The sequence below is a fragment of the Cololabis saira genome, chromosome 22, assembly GCF_033807715.1.
Source record: "Cololabis saira isolate AMF1-May2022 chromosome 22, fColSai1.1, whole genome shotgun sequence".
NCBI classification, from domain to species: Eukaryota; Metazoa; Chordata; class Actinopteri; order Beloniformes; family Belonidae; genus Cololabis; species Cololabis saira.
Window position 1 is genome coordinate 20,229,972 of NC_084608.1, and position 22,007 is coordinate 20,251,978.

Here is a 22,007-nt window from a genome sequence, read left to right on the forward strand (position 1 = left end):
CCTTTGACCTAAAAGCTGGAAAACAAGACACACAATATGCATGATGTTCCACTCTTACTGCGTCAACAGGATGACTAATGTTTCTGAAATTCAAAGCATTGCACACCCACCTTTTGAACCTTCACTGTATCCAGCAATGCTCACAAACAAAAAAAGTCACATAATTACTCACATTTGTGCGCAGACTGAAAATAAACTGACAGACAAAGCATTTGCCACTTCATCTGGCTGCACTGTCTAGCTCCATCCTCTAAGAAGCATAAAAAAAACAGACAGTATATAATATATTTGCCATTACTCGCTGACTTGTCCTGCTATGCATGTGATTGTCCATCGCAGCGTAACACTATTATTGCAGCATGGTATGGCACTCACATCAGAGCTCCTCATTTAAAGGTATTGTGACATCATTTTTAACATGCTTTTAACACTATTAAAAGTCTTGGCCAACATCCCTCAAATGTGTCTAAAAGAGTGTAACAAGAAAAACTTCAATCTAGTACTCTTTTCCTGGCTTTTTATTACAGTGATTTTTTGCGCCGTGAAAAATGCTTCCTTTCCCCCCTTTCCTGTCAATCATTGCTCCGCTCCTCCTCCAAACCTCCTCCTCCTCCAGCCATACGCTCACAGCGGCGTCGGCCGAGAGCGACAGGCGAAGCATGCACGGAAAAGCAGGAGGGCGAACCACAGCAAACAATCATAAAAATAAAGGCATGCAAGCAGCACTGCCCCCTTATCTTAAGTCCAGTCAGTGGCCGCGGGTCTTCTTAGCAGTTTTCCTCCGGTCATTAGAACAAAAGAGGCTCTAAACTGCTCCGTGTTAAGCCTCATTTATGGTTCCGCGTTAAATCGACGCAGAGCCTACGCCGTAGGGTTCAGCGTATGTTGCGCGTCGCCGCGTAACCCTACGCCGTAGGTTCTGCGTCGGTGTAACGCGGAACCATAAATCAGCCTTTATGGTGCACTGGAGAGGAGAGGAGGCAGGGAGCTGGGTGGAGGGGGCGGTGATTTAGCGGATCGTTACGTAACGATCCGCCACCAAACCACATGCGCCGTTTTTGCACAGTTATGCGGAAAATCCCAGAAAGCACACAATACACTGAATGTTAAAAGTTCGTTGTTTTTTGGGTGTAATTGATGTCAAGACACCCAACAAAACACAAAAAATCAAGAAAAATGTGTTTTTCATGTCACAATCCCTTTAAAAAAAAAACAATAAGAAACGGGGTTCAATAAAATAAAATGTGCTTAGACGTCTCAAAGAGATAAATCCATGTTTATTTAAGTGAACGTTCAGTTCTGTGGGTTCATAAATCAAGATGTTGTGCAAAATATGCAAGACAGTGTGGACATGACTGCAAAACAGATGCTCCGTGTTTGCAAATATACATGGAATGCTATAAACATTGCATCATTCACCATAAGTAATTTCCACACAGATTAGTAATTGTGCAACCAAAATCCACAGCAGACTCTTTTAAGAAGCTAGTTTCATTATGCAGAAACATGTGTCCCCTCTGCATCACCCCACAAATAAGTTGAGAGGAGCACCCCTTGAGCTCCGCTTCAGTTAATCTGAAGTGAAAGTAGTTGGGATATCAGAGGGGAGTTTAAGGGGATTACACATGCTGAACAAAATAAGTCTCACGCTGAACACGGTATAACCTGGTGCGTGCACAATGTAGTACATATAACTGTAGTAGTAGTGGAAATGGTTGACAAATCAGTTTGTCGTCCATGTGCAATAACCGATTCTCCTCACGATATTCTTTTAACACAACTACACAAGAGTTTGACCTCAAAAGTGAATGATTGCTGCAAATTGTTAGTAATCAGTAAGAAAAATGTATTATTTTCTGATGCTAAGCAGACGAAACGATTATTCAATCAGGTGCATGATTCCTTAAATCAATAATGAAAATAAATCCAGGTTGTGTGCAAGTTGTTTTCTCTTTCTTTGATTCTCAATGGCTAGCTCCTCTCCAATATCCTATCAGCACACATGTCCATATGAGTTAGAGCCCCTGACCATGGTGTCAAGACATGCACGTTGTAGTTGGCAGCAAAAGCAGATCATTAGAGTTAAATGTAATCAAATGAGGAAAATGTGGAGGGAGAGGGTGTGAAGCATTGCCTCACTAGGTTGTTTGTGTGTTCTACAAAAAAATCCACTTGCAGCCTCTTAAAATATTAAATAACCCAAAATGATCACAAAGGACCTAACAGTTACTCACGAGAGCTGTTTTAATCTAGAACATGCTTTTGGTGTCTAAAATGTGAAAACTCTACGTCCTATCCAATACTCACACACCAGCAAGTTGATCACATATATTGACATTTGCCTCAGGCCGTCTGATGTTGTTGACACACCAGTATGGTGCAGTCTAGTTTGCATTGGGTCTGCAGAGAAATCAATGAACACACATTGATCGGTAGATAGCTGTATTGCTGTCGACAGACTATTTCACAGGTTACTATAAAAACATTAGATGTGCCTCTTTTTTAAGAGTACAGTAGCAAGGTATTGTTCTTTTTATTACCCTCTTAATCATTTACAGAAATCTGTCTTTATTTGCAGTGAAAACATTTACCCACATTATTTCATTGGTGTGAAACTATCAGAATTCCTAAGTGGTGCTGTAAGAAGCTTAATAAGTAGTGCCTGAATGCCTGGTGTGATTTTAACAGGATTTCTTCCAGGAAATGTATTGCATGGCACACAACCAATTTCAACTTTTTTTCCCATCAAACCGTTGAATGATGAGGCCCAACATTGTCTGGCAGTTCGAAATTGAAACATTCTCAAAAATTAATGCCAGAACTGAAATGGCACGCAGATTCAAAATTACCAAAAGACAGATTTTAGCCATGAAGTAATTAACCCTTTATTCCAGTTGGGTTTAAGCATGATAAATTAACTGGAGCATTTATTAGACCCTTCTGTTCACTAATTGTCCTCCAAGCTGCTAAAATAATAAAGTTTTTCCCTTTTTCTTATCTTCCACATTGCACATTCTCCTCACGCTATCTTCCGAGATCAGCCAAACATGAATGACTAATTACTTAATAGTGTGCAAGGCACAGAAACACTTTTTAATACAAGTCACTGCATGGCAAATATGAAAAGGTACCAGCACTCAGACAAGGCATCTTTTTACTTGCTACCTGCATTAAAAGTAAAAAAAACAGCACTGAATGGGCAAGATAATTGTGTCATTATACAACACCCGATCTCAATAAAGCAACACGTGTATGCACACTCTCCTTTTTCGTACACATCCCCCTCCCACACATCCAATCATTATGACAGTGACTGCTCATCCCTCGGGCTGCCTCATCGTCAGAGCTGGCCCAGATTTCATCAGATTATAGATATGACATCATCAAATGTGTTTTTGTGCATGTAGTATTGTAAGCATTGTATTAACGGTGCTTCACTATGCATGTGCTGGTGTGTCTGCATGTGCTCTTTAAAAGCTGAAGAATAAATCACACACAAAACTCTGCTGGTCACAGACATGTGTCATAGTCAAGCACTTGTGGCAGAAAGTGTATCTGCTGTGCAGGCCACCGAACTTCAGCTGATATTTACATGATAGTGTATGCGTCTCCAGAGAGAAGACTGACATAGAAAAGAGCAGGAACTTTGTTATATGAAGAATAATCCCACTGGGCAACCAAGGGGATCAGAGACATAAAAAAGACATGCAGTAAACATTTTTGCAAATAATTGGACAATAAAGTAACATGCTGTTTTACACTGGAAAACAGTGGCAGTCCATCTTGTTCTGTCAGCATTTCTTTAAATACCAAGAGGGTATTTTGAATAATCTGCTATATGAAAAGGAGTTCACAATTACCTGGTTTTTCCCAGGCCCTAAAACTATGTCAATACAACCTCAGACGAACAGTGATGGGATATATCCCAGGCTTCCATTAATCGTTTGACAAAAACTAATCAATAAATACAGAAGCAGTGTGTTAAAAGCTATGTAACACCATTTCTGCTTCAGTAAGAATTAAAAGGGTAGGTACTGTAGCAGCCAAGTGCTGCTAATCAAACACACTTGATTAATTGATGTAGCAACTGTGACCACCTCGATAAAAGCAGAAGTTTTGGCAGTTTCCTGAATGGAAGCATTCAGATACGTGTTAACACAATGCCAAGGAGGAAATATGTTGCTGTTGATTTCAGAGAAGCAATGGTTGCTGCTCATTAATCCGGGATGGGCTATTAAGTCACTTCCAAACAATTTTGGAGTGCATTATTATTAATGAAAAAGATTATTCATAGATGAAAAAGACAGTTGCTTATCTTCCCATCTCCAAATTCACTGAGACTAAAATACAAAAAAAAGATTAAAAAAAAAAAAAATCGATATAATGCTGTTGTTGATGTGTTTTTTTATTTTTTATTCTACCTCTTAAAAAAAAAAAAGAAGAAAAAAAGAACAGTGCGTGTCTTAGGTTTAAATACGTTCTTTGGACAGATGAGACCAAAGTGGAGTTGTTTGGCCATGATGAACAGCCCAAAGCAGATCACAAAGACCTCGTATCATTGTCAGTTCATCCGTCCAAAAGCTAAAGCTTTTTCTGGAAGGGGATCATGCAACAGAACACTGATCTGAAGCACACCAGCAACACAACAGAATGATTGAAATGATCCAGTCCAAGTACAAACGTCAACCTGATTAAAATGCTGTCAGAAACTTAGAGAGGTGGTCATAAATGAATGCCAGCAAACCTGAAAGAAATGAAGCAATATTGTGAAAGACTGATAACGTCACAGAGAAGTATATTAAAGTTATAAATGCTAGACGGTGGTTCTACATGCTATGTTGTACCTGGCAGTACTTTTTAACACCGGCCCTTCATTTTAGTTTAACTTCTGTTAAATAAATAATGATAACTTGAACTAAATCATGTGTTGTAATCCACGTACAACTGTTCTTACGTAGTTTGAAGACCTGGTAATTAGGTCATTTTTAAGAAAAATCTTTTTAATTTATATACTTGCTTGTTTGTTTTTTTATTCAATGGTTATTTACTATGTATATTTCTATATACTCTAGTTGTTTTTGTATTTTTGCATTCTTTACCAGTGTCTGTCTGCTTGAGCAGTTGTGATACCTGCATTTCCAACATGGGGATCAATAAAGTGATCCTAATATTTATTTGAATTATTGAGTCCTGGTACAACAAACCTTAGAATAAACTTTGTTCACATGACCGTAAAGTCTATAAGCCGCTGTACTTAGCCATCGCTAAGTTGTCAAAATTGGTCATATAGTCCAAACCTGTTATGACAGGGAGAACAATGTGGATTCAATAAATAAATAACAGAGTGACAATCTTGCTTTTATTTTTACTTAATTCTAGTTCTACTGAATTAAACTATAACCCATTTTGTAACCTTTATTCAAACCACTCAATAAAATGTCTAATTACAGTTTGTGGAAAGCGTGAGAAAGGCGTTTGCTGGCAAAATGGTGTCATGAAGATCTTTTCTTACTTAGTTTATGGAAGCCTGAGAAAATGCCCTGGCTTGTCACAGCTATCCAAAGCTATTGGCTAGTGATGACCCTGACTAAGCCATTTTCTGCTGCCTGTGCACCCGTTTCTCTCTCTGGCAGAAGTGCCAAGGAGATTTGGGTGTCCTCACAAATGCCAGTATTTCATTCTTTCGACATGCAGGCTTTCACTGTCATTCTGCCCGGCAGCGTGGAAAGCATTTAGCAAAAGGAAGAGAAAGAGAACAAAAATACAGCTTCCTCTTCTTGATGGTTTGCTAATCATGTTACAGAGGCTTCCCTGCCGTCCATAATGCATTGGATACATCTCATTGCAAAAAGGGGCAAAACTGTTAATTGATTTGCTTTCTGATTGTAATTTAGTAAAAAAAAGAAGTCTTTCTGCATTTTACGCTTGTTTTACTTTTTGATGGGGTGAATCAGGAAACATTTCCTAAAAAAACCCCAGACCTTTAAAAACTACGGTAAAGGCTGGAGGCATCCTATACACACTACAATGTGCAAATAAAGGAGCATCTGGTCAATACACGGGGATGAAACGTCTGGGAGAAATGAGCCGTGATGATGTTGACACATATTGTCTCAACATGGTCAGGGAGTTGAATTGTTTGAACTATTTCTTCATTGCAATATGATGTAGTATCTACTGCAATCTATGCATGTGTGTATACGTGAGTGAAGGAACAAATGGAGTTTAGCAATGTGGCTAAAAGAAAATTGGTACATGGATGAGGCATAAAATGCTATCCGTGGTGCTGAAGTTATTCCTCTTAGCTGCTACTTTTTTCAGTCAGGGGATATTCATTCATATTTTCTCCCTCTCTCCCTCTCCCTCTCTCTCTCTCTCTCTCTCTCTCTCTCTCTCTCTCCCTCTCTCTCTCTTTCTCTCACAAACACACACAAAAGCACACTCACAGACCACATCCCTCAGTTTAGATATTCTGATCTCCGACAAAATCTATAGTCCCAATCTAAATGTTTTATGATGTATATATCTACACTGTAGATGGGCTGTACTAAAAATAGCATGTCCCTGTCAAGGCTGAATGAGATTAGCGACGTGAAAATAGTGGCAACCAATAAGAGGACAAAAAGCCAGCTAATTTCTCAGCAGCCCCATCACCCAACTCTCATGACTACGCTGATGCCTGACCTCCAGCTGTCGGTTCATTTTGCGCTCAATTAGCAAAGATCTCTCCCCGTTTCACATGTGCAAAGATCTCAGCAGCGCTTATTAATTTACTAAAACAGCTCAGTGAAATTTCTCTGCTATTAAAGAGTGGATTTGGACATCATCAGAAAAGTCAAGCCAAAATGAACCTGAATCTGCAGGTGGAAAATTAGAAGAGAGGTAATTCACTGTGAATTAATTGCTAGGACTATTGCTAATGTGCAACCTTACACATCTTGTTTTTATCCTGAATAAATAAAACAGAAATAATATTCTTTCAAATCCCATTCAATTTCTTTATATGTGAATGCATAGAGATTATTATAATCTTATTTCAAAATAATTTGTCCCAACAAAGACACAAAAAAATGGACATGACCGAGGCTGTCTTTTCCCTCTGAGTGTGACATGACTAACAGTGAGAAAATGTCAATGATGCATCAGTCCCAAAATTGTCACAACTAACATATTATGGTCTGTTAGGCGACTTGAGCCATTTCCAAGTCTGTTTGATTCAAAACAAAATAAATGGAAGAAAATGCCCTCTTGTGAATGCATGAAAAATAAGCCTAATAGCTCTTCCTATTCTGTATGAAATAAAAGAAGAAGAAAAAACAAAAACAGTTAATGTATAGGTGACCCTAAATATGGCTCTGTCTCTTAGCATACATAAGTGAAGGTTTTTCCACCTTATCTTTCCTCTCCCTCCCATCGCCCCACCTTGATATCAGCCGTTTTCTGGATTTGTATCACAGTTTGTGGACTTCGCCCCTCTGTATCCTCTTTTTCCTTGCAGCCGATGTGGAGCATATTGGCTAAACTTAAAAACAGCGAGCAAGGAGTCATATTTATTTTACCTCATTTCATAGACATAGCCTCTTTTTTTTATTGGCTTTTGTGATCCATACAGACATCATTGGACAGATTGTTCTACAAATGAGGGGATAATCCAGGAATTAATGCAAACATGACATTTCACGCTGTGTAAAGTGTTGCTGATCAAAAGACACATATTATAAATGTCAAAAGTAAAAAAAATAAAAAATACAGTTGACCCAGATAAACACTTTTTCAGATAGTGTGTGAATATAACAATTCACTTTCATGCCACAAAAATCACCTACTACCTACATTGTACCATAGAAGGAAATAATTATCGCATCTGTAAAAAAGATTGATATCATGCTGTTACAAAAGCTGACCCTCTTTGTGAATTATATTGGTATGAAACAAACTTTCATCATTTCAAAGCCATGCCATCATCAATATCTGCAGGTTTACAGCCTATTTGGTTCTTCTTTCACATGTTTTGTGGTTAAAAACAACCCTCACAATCACAATCACAAGCATTCATTCACACACTGACACACACACACACACACACACACACACACATACAGTACAGTCACCATCTGTCATCCTCCCCAAAGCTCACTTTTCCTCACCGGCTCACTGGGACACATGCTCACTAATGATTCCTGAACTTTTTATCACATAATTATGGCAGTTAGTATGCACCGTAGCTAGATTTACCACTTTGTAAAGGACTAGCATCATGCAGTCATCTGCTTGACAGTTGAACTGATTCACTGCACCATGACGAACAGGCCAGTAAGAATCTGTGGTGGCAACGCTGACGTCCACCTGCTCTGGAGTTACTGCCCTCATTATGTCCATCTGCTTCGTCCCCCTCTACATGTGATAACACTGCCATCATAATTATGGCTCCACGTTTTATTTATATAAATTATAACTTCCATGTCTTACAACAGCTTTTTGAGTTGGCCAGGCTCAAACACTGACTGATGAGTTTTAGTTGCACATCACCAAGGACAAATTTCATAAAACCATGACTTCCTAGGGAACAAAAACTAAATTGCAAGTAAGGCCTTTAAAGAGTAAAAAGGGTAGAGAATGTGTGCTACAGGTGTACCCTGTTTGAGGAAACAGCATAAGGGAAAGCACAGTATAATTATAAAAAATACAATTTTAAATGGGAGATATTAATACAATACATGAGCTTGGTGGAAAATGTGTTAAAGTATAGCCACAACAATATCAGAGGAATAAAGATTTTCCTGTTGCCAGAGGATTTCCTTTGCCTGCAGCCAGATTTTTATTTAATTTTTTTAAAGTTTGCAGCTGCTCCACATGTTTTCATTAACCTACTGGGAAATTTCTTAGCGGCAGCATCACGTGGTGCTCAGCGCAGTCTTAACTTCACCCGGTTGGGGGGGGGGGCAGCAAGCTACCTGAGGTGGAAAAGGCTGATTGATGAGAAACAGAGTAAGCATGGTGAAGCTGGGAGGTGACCTTTTGGCCAAGAGATGAGCAGTTGGTCTTTGCAGTAGATAATCCCTGGAAAAGCTGGTCTTACAGATTGAACAATAGTTTTCCTCACACACATTCAACATTATTGCTGCCCATAAAATACTATTTATAGGATTTTTTTTTCCCCAAATAAATTACTTTTATATTTTTGCAGGGTTTCATGGCTTTGGATTTATGCTGTACAAAGAAGCCATTCTCATGAATAAGAATCTCACCTGCCGCACAGATGACACATATAAAATAATATCTTAGATGATGAATTATCATTGCATATTTCATAAAGTTCATATAATGTATCTATCTGTCTCTAAGAGAAAGGCTTTATAACTGATAAGTGTGATGCATTACATTTCTATCAACAACGTGATGTGCTTCTTCCGCACAGCACATTAGCCATCTCCTCCTTGTTCTTCTGCTCGCATTGCCTACTCATTCATTGGCCCTTGTGCCTGATTTAGCCAGTGCCTTGGGCCAGCAGCAACTAGCGGTGGTATAGAGGGCCATGTAAATGTCACCATCTCAGAGGCTGTGCTCTACAGAGCGTGAAATGAAATCTGGCAGAGTTTTAGGGCTCTGCCTTTCCTCACATGGACATTTCACATTTCATGGGCTGTATATAAAACTCAGCACATGTTATGATTATATCTAGAACCCCATCTTCCATCCTTTATCAATTATTTAGGTGTCAGATGCGTTGCCAAGTTGCAATCCAATCAATGTGGGGATAAATATTTTCCCAACATAAGATATTTGATGGTATGTTAGCATTGGTAATCCAAAACAATCCTGTGGTTCATTCACACTTATCAAGATTACTGTAAATAGTATTACTGTTGCTTCCAAACAAATGGACAAGAACACATCATAAAACAAAAAGCAAAGGATATATCTAACCTTTGTAACAAACCTCCCTAATGTGAATCATATATTTCTATTCTAAACATAGACTGGCTGATTAAGGTGGAAGAAAGGAAGCAAACACTGTATGATGGCAAAGAAGGATGATAAGTAGTGCAACATTTCACAGCGGGATATACTCCCTGAGGATTTTCCTCTGCTGGAAAAGATCGTGTGACGCCATTATGTGTTAACAACAACAGTGTCAAACCTCCCTGCATGAGTCTGAACTCCATCAGACTATATTTGAAGACTATCTGCATTCGAGATAAGGGCTCATACAGGTACATGTACTCTATATGCAAGATTTTTAGAAATTAAGAAAATAGAAAAAGAAAAAGAAAGTGATTAATGCAGTAGAGATTGTGCATGACACACGAGTCATCTTTCTAGTTGGTCCTGTCAGCTTTGAGATGAGCTCAATAAAAACATCACATTTACTCTGTTCTAAAGTGATTAGATCAATCAAATGCTGTCATTAGAATATGTCTCCTCTTTAAAACATCCATTGGCTAAATTACCCTTTGTTGCGTATTACCTATTCATCACTCAGACTGGCACTTACAATCTGGCACCTGTGGACATTTACAAATAGGCTCCTCTTTTTCATTTGCAGGGGCACCTTTCTCAGCTTATCTCGTGTAATGAGCTCTTATTTATTAATAGCGTCCCTCTAAAACAGCAAGAGCTTTCCTCACAAAGGCTTTCTTCAGTGTTGGACAATAACAAACTTGATCTCCCCATGGAAACTTTGAATGGCATTTGGCATCTTTAGGGCAACTAGTTCTATCCAGAGGTGAGTGAAGGTGAGTGATTTTGATTTTTATTCAATTTCAAGATACCACTACTACCTGGGCAGTAAAATGTATTTGGAGTTTCAATGAAAAACATTATTTCCAATCATTACCGAAAACTTGATATGAAACAGAACCTACGCCAGGTGAGGAATCACCCTAATCTATGAGCTTTAGAAATAATAAATGTAGTTTTGATCACATTTTTTCTGAGTGCATAGCAGCATCCAGGGGAGAGTCAGAGCTAGGGAGATCTTTGTCATGCCTCTGATTCATCCTCATCCTCCCTCTCCTGTCACAGCAAGTGAGAGGCCGCCAGACCAACTGCTACAGGGCAGTGCAGGGAGCCGTGGCATGGAAGGATGCCGACTGGTCCAGAGAGGCCCCCTCAATGCTCCAAAAAGGCCAATTCTCACAAAACGAGCTGTGAGTAATAAGACTGATCTGAAAGGGATGGAAAAAAGCCTTGACGGAAACTGCTAGAAATAAAGGGTAGAATAAGCCTTTTATTCTCTGTGTCAATAAATCTTTTTTTTTTCCTGGCAAAAGTTGCAAAGGAAAACTTTCCAATCGCCAGGGAGATTTTATTTTTAAGTGGCAGACAAACTGGTATAAGCAAAGCTGATTATATTGTTATTCTTAGGGGATAAAAACCATACAACTGGAATTATCTCATAATGTTCAGCTTAAGCAAAAAAAAAAAAAAAAAAAGGACAAAAACTTTGCTAATGGTTCTTATAAACCATATGAATGTTGTTTTACAGGATGCGCTGTAATATAATAAGTCACAAAAGTTAAGCAGTATATAATAATGTAGTTGTCATTTCGCCCATTCTTACCGCAAACACAGTTTAAAGGTATTGTGACATAATTTTTAACATGCTTTTAACACTATTAAAGGTCTTGGCCAATATCCCTCAAATGTGTCTAAAAGAGTGTAACAAGAAAAACTTCACTCCAGTACTCCATGCCTGGCTTTTTTTATGACGGTGTTTTTTGCCTGTGAAAAACGCGTCCTTTTCCCCCTTTCCTGTCAATCATCGCCCCGCTCCTCCTCCCATCCATTCCCAGAAAGCACACAATACACTGAATGTTAAAAGTTCGTTTTTTTTTTGTGTAATTGATGTCAAGACATCCAACGAAACACAAAAAATCAAGAAAAATGTGTTTTTCATGTCACAATCCCTTTAAGATGTGCAACAGTCCAGGCTCATCGTCACATAATTTTGTTCCAAAACTCTCCACATGTTGTCTGCTGAACACATCTGGAAAGCAACTTGGTCAGTATAGTGTCCACTTCTTCCTTATTGATGCCTTTGTAATTTCTGCAAAATGTGGTTTTGCATTGTTGTGTTGAGATTCTGGAAATTATCTAATTTTTAAAGCAGCATGCAAACAATAACCTACTTTACTGCATTATTGCTATTATGACATCACCATTCATTCATCATACCCACTTTATTGTGTCCAAGTGCTCATTTCTCAAATCTCTGCAGCTAAAACAAAAGCGTAGCCCATGGATCTTCTGCACCCGCTGTGTTACCATTTAAAAGGGAAATAAACAGGTTCTCCAATGGTATAGGATTTAGTGGCAAGAGACATTGTTACAACAAAGAAATAATTTAACAAACACAACTTTCCTTACTGTTTATGCAAAGTTTATATATATGTTTGCTTGTTTTTTATCTCAATGTAGAGAACAGACTGCTTCTGAATGGCAGCCTGGGATGGTGGATCCCTTTTTCAAGAAGGGAGGCCAAAGGATGTGTTTCAAATACCAGCAAATCACACTCCTCTTTATATGGTGCATGCCAATGTTCATCACGTTTATTGATGTTTCCCTGCTCCTGATACACCTGATTCAAATGAATTCACAGCCAACACTGGTGTATGCAGTGGCACTCTGAAAGGGGGTCCAAATGGTAAACAAGCAATAGATGCAGTAGGAACAATGCGGGTTCCACCCCTGATTCCCCCGGATGGGGCATGGATGTTTGCCCAACTCGTCAATACCAAAGGACTACATCCAACAATGCTAGACTCAAGCAAACTGGGAAGTGAAGAAACCTGCACTGCCTAAACTGACCACAGGGAGATGGCTCCAAAAGCGAACCAGTCTGTGTTGGGTTGACCACTAAACGGTCTCCAGCTCGTTGGCCGTTTGCCAAGGCAGCAACTGCGACAACCCGTCTCCTTCAAATGAGCCACCTTCAAGGTGGCCCTGCACCCTTTCCAACTGACTAAGGCCCCGTTTACACTTAGCAAAAACAGTGGTGTTTTCATGCGTTTTGGCCATTCGTTTACACGAAAACGAAGCTCAAAGTCACCAAAAACGATCATTTCTGAAAACTACGGCCAAAGTGGAGATTTGCAAAAACTCTGTCTTCCCGTTTGCTTGTAAACAGAGAGAAACAGACATTTTGGCTTCAGAACGTCACATTATGCAACAGAAACGTCACCAGCGTCATGTGTGCGACCTGTGTTTACAATTTGTTTGGCCACCGTCAATATTTTCTTGTATTTTACCTGTTTTATATTCTAAAGTCACACTTGAAAGTAACTCCACTTCTCTGTCACTCCAAACGAAAGTCTCTCGTTCCATCTTGGAAGTAACTGGAAGTTACAAGTGTCATTTGTTGATGTTTTTTTCCAGGATTCCGATTGGCTAGCATGACTTTATGCTTCTCGTTACACTGCCCCCTGTAGGTTTGGCTGCTCATAGCACCTTAACAGCTATTTATGCGGGTTCGTGTAAATGATGGTAATTTTCAAAACGTAGAGGGGGAAATATCAGTTTTTGTATGTGTCAACGTGGCCTAACTCTGCCCAGACCTCCACTGAGATCCAGCTTTGACGAAACCCCAAGGATCCAAAGGCCATGATCAATTAGCCAAGCATCAGTTCATTAAAAGTCCCACTGGTGCTTGACTGGAGCTTCTCCAGTCCCTGATTCAGCTCCAGCAATGCTCGTTTCAAATATCATTTTGGTAGCGACTCCAGAAAATAAGGATGTATGGACAGGTTTGATCAGAATTAATGTAAGGCGACATCAGATAGCATAATAGGTTTTAATGAGTTTAATGAGCTACAATAGCTAACTTGTGGTAACTGATCTAAGGTGGGTGTATTCCAGGTGGCATCCTGGTTTGTTCATTCTGCTCATTTACCATTTTTGGATTATTTGGGAGTTGGGTCGAGTCTGCCTTGGCAAGATGATGACCTGTAAGTATTCTAACTATGCTGTAAGCATTTTGGTGTCATAATTGGTTTGTGCAGTTTTTCTTATACAGTTTATGGTATTTACTGTGGATTTGGACAAGGCATTTAACAATTTCTTTTGTTGTATTCTGTGGGGTTCTGTGGGATGATGGATTACTGGGTCAAGTGATTCATGCCATTTAATCCCTGTAGAAGAAATAAGTGCCCCTAGAGGAAAAAAAACAGAACAGGAGTTTTGTGGCCTCCAGAATCCATAACTACTTTTTTTCAGATTATATGGTCTTTTTTGTGTTATTGAGCCATGATGCTCCTGGATACTTCTTCAGAAAGATATTTTGGACATGTCCAATTGGGAGGAGGCCCCAAGGCAGCCCCAGGACTCCCTGGGAAGATTAATCTCTTGGCTGGCATGGGAAAGCCTCTGTGACCGTGTAGAAGAGCTGGAGGAGGTTGCTGGGGACTAGGAGGTCTGGGATTCTCTGCTTAGGCTGCTGCCTCCACAACCAAACTCCAGATAAATGTAATTTACTAAATGGATGAATAACCTTTGATTTAATTGGGCTGAACCCTTTTAACAGTTATTTCTTAACATTTTAAAGCCAATTTATGGTTGAAAATGAATGAGTTTTTAAATCAAATGAAAATTATTGTCAAATTAAAGTATTGCTTTTGAAATTTAATAAAAAGAGCATAGCCTGTTGCTTTGAAATGTTGGGGATGTGTCCAAACTGCAAATTCTCGGACAAATTAAAAAAAACTTCACACTAACAGGGTAAAACAAGCTTACTTTTAACTATACAGCATGGTCCAGCATGCTTTTAAAAGTAAGCCCTGATCACACAGGTATGTAGGAGGGATGATGGTATCTACATCCCCTATGTAACAGGGTTCCCCATCAATTAAATAATTCCACCACCACGAGTTGCACAGTTTAACAATAATAAAAACTAGGGCTGTCAAACGATTAATTTTTTTAATCGCGATTAATCACATGTTGTCCATAGTAAACTTGCAACTAATCGCATATTAATCGCACATTTATTCACACATTTTTTGCTGTTCTAAATTATCTTAAGGAATTTTTTTATGTTTTTAATACTGCTAACAACATGAGAAAGGGCAAATATGATTGCTTTATGCCAATGTTTAATCAACTTTCCACCAAAAAAAGCTTTTGACCTGAATGTAACATTCCTTCATAAATACAAACACAATGTAGTCCCCAACTTTACACTTGTAAAGACTAACTTAAGATTCCTTGTTTTTTTAAGCAGCTCAATGTAAACCACATGCATCACAAACATTGTACAAGAAGTGCATTGGTCAGTTAAATTTTCCATGTAATTATGTCTAGCCTCATATGGAGGAAAATAAAAGGCTCAAAAAGGCTCTCTGCATCGGACGTGTGTTTGGCTTGCAAGTGGTATTTGAGACTCAACGTACTTCGATGGTAATTCATTTCAAATCGACAATACATGCAAATAACTTTAGTCTTGTCCAGCGAACCGTCGGGCATCTTTTTGAAAGTGAACTTGCCGTTCAAAAGTCCCTTTTCATTCTCCATCTTTCCTCGCTTTTCAAAAAAGTTCACGCAGTAGTCCACCATACTTTTCCTCACCTACGGGTGCCGTCGAGCGCCAGAAATGATAGAAAGCGCGTTTTTTTTTTGTTTTTTTTTTTAATCCTGCGCATTAATCGTGTTGTTAAAAAAATTGTCGGTGTTAAGAGGACATTAAGTTAACTCGTTAAGAGTAAGTAGTATCAGAGTGAGTACATTCTTAAAAACTCAGACAACAGATAAAAATGTTGATAAAGATTAAAGACACCATCATCTTAAGTGTGTGTCACAGGTCCATTAAATCAATTCAATAACTACACCACAACCAGAATACATACTTTTTTGCTCCCCACCAAGTTCTAAATTCACCTCTCTTCTTGAGGAAGGTTTGCACTTCATGATAAAAAGAGAAAAACCATCTTGTTTCATCTTTTTGCAACGAAGTGATGCTTCGTCTGCCAGTCAAAATATTGCAGTGTTTCTAGCTCAATGTAGCCTCTGATTTTGGTACCCTGACAGAATTTTTCCAAAAAGTTGGATGTTACACAATGTTTATTCTGGTATCTTTTCATACTTTGAACACGGAAGCACATTAAAAAAAAATCCTACTGTACCAGTCTAAACTACTTCTCAGTGAAAACATGACTTCACATCCACATGTAAAGCTTTGAAAAATTGTAAAACTTTCTTGTAAAAAATGAGCAGAGCATTCATGGAAATTCTCACCCTTGGTTGAGTGGACACCCCTCTAACCTTTGCAGTGCTCTTCAAAAAATTAATCAATCTATAGTCTGTATCTCCGGCAAGTACAAACACTCCCTTATGGACTGCAGTGCAAAATCTTTAATTTGGTCTTTCAAACCACTGAGCATAAAATTAACTCTCCAAGTTTGTGTGTCAACTTCATTGTTCACAACACTAATAATCATTTTCTGTATCTCATTAATCTTTTTTAGTCTAAGTAGGCTGAAAAAGTTATACAAATTATAGCCTTCAGCGAGGGTGTTTTTCAGTGATGAATACAAAGTATTCTTCAATCCCCCAAATCCCTATAACCTGCCTTTGTCTCACCAACTGAGGGAAATATCAGTGTGTGTCAATAAATATGATTTTTTTTTTTAAATAACCCAGGGGGATGGCAAATATTTTGGTCTGAAATGCATCACACACAAGATCAGTAACACTTAAAATCTGTTTAGCGTTCAGCAGCTGATTCCTGTGATGAAAGCGACCTGCAACAGTAGCGAGAGCCTGAAAGAAAGTGCATATAGGCACACTTCCCCAGTGTATGGCCTACGGCCTCCCTGGTGGATTATGTTACCCAACAATGGCAGACGACTTGCACAGTTGGAGCATGCTCCAATAGCTGGCAGGCATACAGACATGTCTCTCGTCCCCTTTCCTCTGCTCTCCTACCAGATTCAACACTGTCCCCTGAGTGTTCCTTGTTTCAACAATTATATATATTAGTTTATGCTGCAATAAAAATAAATGTCGCTAATCGCTCCACAGCATTTAACCAAACAGTTTAACTGGATGTTTAGGAAGACAAAAAAAAAAAAAAAACACCTCAGTGGTTAGTATTTTATGACTATAAAAACAGAAACAAACATGGTCTTGACATGACCCTGGACTGCTATTCCATGCTTTAAATATTTTTGTGTTTATTATGTTTGTGCAAATAAACACTTATCGTCACTGACAGAAAGACAACTGGAGGGAGAGACTGTCATATGTCCTGCAGGCAGGAGCAGACATGAAGGGGAGCTTTAATGATAAACAAAAGCTTTTCAGCAGACATTTAGTAGCTGTGACTTCAAAACTGCTGCAAATGCAGACATTTCTCAGCAGAATACTGGATATCCAGCAATGTGACAACAACAGATAAGTGTAATACACTTTGCGTTATTCCTCAGTTCCAGGTTGATATTGCTGCAGTGAGCTGCACATAAAGGTAACTGTTCTCCAGCTGAGGGACATTTTGACAAACACATAATGATATTGTCTTACAGCCAAATATCTACTGGAGGGATCTTCTTTCAGCCTGAAATTTCCAAAAAAGATAATCTCACAAGAATAGAAGCAAATTTACTTTGTGCACAACTCAACCACAATTTGCCTGGTAGCAGTGAGGCAATGGCACGTATATCCCCTCTGCAGGCCTTCTTAAGTTCAGCTCATCCAAAATCTCCCAGTCTGGATTCCCTCACTGGCATCCCCAAAGATAGCACACAGCATGTTCTATTGCTTTCTGGTGGTGGTGAGGGAACATGAGGGAGGCTGAAGAAATTAAATTGGCATCCTTACAGCTCCCATACGACCAATCTGAGGAGCAAAAGTGTGCCAGACAGTGCAAAGTCTGAGAGTAGCAGGACAAGTGCAGGAGCACTTAAAAATCCCCTCAAGCCAAAAAATGTTAAGTCTTCTCATCGGCAGGGAGAAGTCTCTGAAACAGAAAGTGTCCTGTTCTATTAAGTGAACTACAGAAAACCAACAAATAGAGGGAGCAGACAGGGCTCGGCTCTGTTGAACAGTGCAGCGTAATTAAAATTCAGCAAAGAAAAGAACACAGCCTGGATTTACAGTGCATCTGTGAACACAGCGAAAGCTGACTCATCATTGCTGTCATCCACGACCATCATTACAACACCACTGAGACTTCTGGCCTTCTCTAATAAAACTTATGGGGAAGAAGGAGGGAGGGCAAGTTATGAGTAACGGCTATGTCATCACTGTGCTTTGCAAAATCTTCTCTGCCATCATCATCTTATTTTTATTGTGAACCTCTGGGGTGTTGGAAAGCAATATTTGTGCCAGTGCTAGTCATGCTCTTCTTTCCTTCCTCAGGTCCTTTAAAATCTGATGTCTAATCCATAATTACACTTACATTTCAGGGTGTAACGATGATCTAAAACAGTGCAACACAGAAACAAGACCATTTTCCTCTTTCCTGTGATGACACAATTTTATCTTAATTAAATGATATATGACGGGTAAGACGAAAGAGTGAAAAATATGGCCAGAGCTTAAAATATTAAAGAGCACTTCCTCCTCTGAAAGAAATTTTAATGCGGCCTCTGAAGAAACTAGAAAAATGTGAATAAAAACCAACTGAAAGGTTAAACTCACTACTCTATATTCCAAATTACCCACTTTGCCCTCATGTTTATTCACATTTATTCATAAGTTTTGTAATTAGCATCAGGCCTTGTTTGTTTTAAATTGACATGTGTGTTGCTCCAGGCTTGAAAGATTCAACTCACCTCAGGGCTGACTATGTTAACTAAACGGATACTGTTTAGTTGAACAGAAGCACAGGGCATGATTGGCTGATTGACACGCAATAAAGATGGCGGTCACAAAGCATCTCCAAGTTAGTGGATTCTTAATAATTAATCCATGGAAATGATTCAGAGAGAGGCCAATGACAGAAATAACAGAACACCGGCACAGAGTGCAGAGTTCAGCTCAGAGTCAGTCATTATTTGACAGGAAGAGAGGAACCGGGTTTCTCACCAGCATTATGAAGCATCTGCAGCCGCTTGTATCAGTGGCATGCAGAGGGTCTCTAATGATGGGGCAGCATCTGCTGGGGCTTTATGAATAATAAGCAAAGCATGCCCATTAATCATTAATACTTTAAACAAGTCATACGGGCAGGAGGGGGGGTTCAACAGAATATTATGGGAATTGTTTGCTTCTTTTTGAGATAACAGAGTCAGCTTACAAAAACTTTCTTAGTAGATAAGGAAAATTCAGCATCTGAGGATGATCTGAGGAAGAACAAGATGCAGGGGGGAGGGGGTTTCAGTAAAACCTATAAATCTCATATTTTAGTACCACAGTTTTAGAAAATCAGTGGGAGCCTCATCATTTATTAGCATTCTCATTTTTATCTAAGAGCTTAATTCAATCTGGTGTTTCTACTAATTGCTTTGTCATATTTCTGTGACCCATTCTCCTTGATATTTGTCATCCCTGGCTCTTGCTGTACCTCTGCTGGAGACAGAACAACACTTGCATGTATTTCATCTTTTTTCCCCACTCTGGCTCAGTGTCTCCCAACACACGCTGGGTGTTTTCTAATCGCATATGAATTTCATCTGCACCAGGAGCCATTAACACAGCTTTATTCTCTTAGACAAACTGGTTGTGCACATTAGGCAAGTGGTGCATTCATATCACAGCTGGAATTAGTCTAGAGAGTAATTTACAGATGTAATGTTCATTTATGCTGGCTGAGTTGCACAGGACAACTACTGGAGGCAGTGTTTTAATAACTGGGATCACACACACTGGAGCACACATGGAGCAAAGCTGCAGGGGTGAAGACCTCATGCAACACCAAACCTTTATACCCCAAGGGGAATGAGTGACCAAAGAGCCTGAATAAGTTTGCCATGGACAGATAAATAGTACATGTAATCCCTAATACATGTCAGAGCAGCCTGAAGGGTTTCAGGTTCTGAAAAGATGAAGATGTGGCCAGAATTACATCTCAACAAGCCTGACGTGGAAAGTCACGGCAATATAGCTGCACTCTCATCCTACAAGTGGCAGCAGCTTCTTCTGATTCAGTGTATACGATAGAAAAAGCACGAGCTGGTGGTTACAGCGCTTAAGAAAAGTGTACAATCTTGCAGCTCGTGCTCAAATGAAAACGCCAAAGACGCAACTGCAGACGCGGATCTTCGTCAAAGCGCACGACGGGGGCGATTGGATATTTGTACTCTTGCCTCATTATCACTTAGATGGCAAGTGCAGGGACGGCTGTCCGCCTAACAAACAAGAAAATGCGTAGTCGGAACTTTGTCCATAAAAAACTTAATGTCTTTGTGGGTCCAGGAATGATTAGAAAGTTAGGGAAAATCTAAAACAGTCACTTGAATCATGCAAAAATCAGATAACACGGAAAAAACACTACGATTGGAGCTGTATATTTAAAACAGGCTGTTGAAAGACGTTTTTTCTGGGTTTTTTTTTTTTTTTTTAGTAAAAGGCACGATCATTTTAACTGATGATAATTGCAAAGAAATGATGACTGCAGAATGAATGAAACGTGAGAACAATATGCGCATTTGCCCCCCTACCTTGTCAACAGAGAAGACCGAGCGGCCAACAGTCGCGTCGGGATTAATCCTGCAATTCCGCTGGAAATGCGTCTTTCCTTTATAAATATCGGAGTCGGGATTGATCACAGGACGTCACTTGGATGGTAAAGTCCCACAGATTGTAGTATCTTCCTGTATCTCTCCGTCCGTGGGCTGCAAAAGCATCACTGAGCGTCTGAAACAGCGCTTCACATGAGCGGAGACGGGAAAACCCGACATGGAGCCTCCGGCCTGGATTCAGCTGCCCGGGTCCAAATCCAAACACTCAGGGCTCCGCAAATTATAATAACGACTATGGCTGCAACAGAAATATCTAGTAACAACAGGGTAAGTATTAATAATAATGTGTATACCAATAAATTAACACTATAAAAAAAAACATTAAAAATCCACTGCCTGTACCTCATGGATGCTAAAGGCAACCCCCACTTCCCCATCCACACATGCGCAGTACATGCTCAACCATACACGCGCACACACACACATACACAAAAAAATACATTTTGTCACATTTTAGATGTTGATTTGCTCAGTAATAGCAGCATAGAGAACATGCTGAAAATAACCAATCTACTCAAGCTCCTACTTATCTTTTAACACGTTATGTTCCCTTTTTTTTTTACATGAATGCAGTTTCCCACGTTTTGGAAGGTGGATTAAGCCACTTCCCTGAAAGAAGATGTTGTTTGAGATTGCCTACAATCAGTTTGGATTTGTATTACGCACAGTAACCCTGGAAGTGCCTTATTACAGAATAGCACCCCAAAGAGCTCAAATAACCCACACCAAATTGCAAGAAAAATACTTACAAGTAATTTTATTTTCACATATTTGCCTGCAGTTCAGTCACTAACAGTCGGTATCATTTTTTTAGAAGAATATAATTCTGTTGAATTGACCGGGTGGGAAAATAGGAAAGCTAAAGTAATGTTTAAACCAGTTACAGATACGCCATAATAACAATGTTAATTGTCCTTCTTTTATCGGCGCAGGTAAGCCTGGGCTTCGCATGTGTTTCAAATGAACAAGTATTGCTTATATTGATATTGATGCTCCCAATTCTTTTTATGGACTGAATAGTTCTCCTCTGTATGTAAACAGCAGCTGTCATTAGACTGAGGCTGTCCAATGACAGAGTTGCAATACATCTGAATTTGTGAGTTAGTTATGTACCAGATGCATAAATATACGCTTTCAGTCTTTTTTAAATCCCCAGAATATAATAGATTAGGATTTTAGCTTTCCACTTCTGATTGGAAAGCAACCATGAGGCAGCAATACTTTCTTTATTTCCTGACATTTCTATGATAGGATAAGAATTCTTTAGACGCTTGATAAGCTTTAATTCAGCAACTGCATGATCTTGAAGATAGATATTTTGTTATGGTGGATGTT

General features: G+C 39.2%; 1 protein-coding gene across 3 annotated transcripts in view; it reads right to left on the minus strand.

Moving 5' to 3' along the window:
* The window catches only part of dlgap1b (discs, large (Drosophila) homolog-associated protein 1b), a 118,061-nt gene extending 97,304 nt beyond the window's left edge, over positions 1–20,757 (minus strand). For all 3 annotated transcript variants that reach the window (XM_061713027.1, XM_061713028.1, XM_061713029.1), the window contains exon 1: positions 20,592–20,757. The gene's annotated coding sequence lies outside the window, so the exon portion shown is untranslated. The remainder of the gene's footprint in view (positions 1–20,591) is intronic.
* Between the last annotated feature and the right edge of the window lie 1,250 nt (positions 20,758–22,007).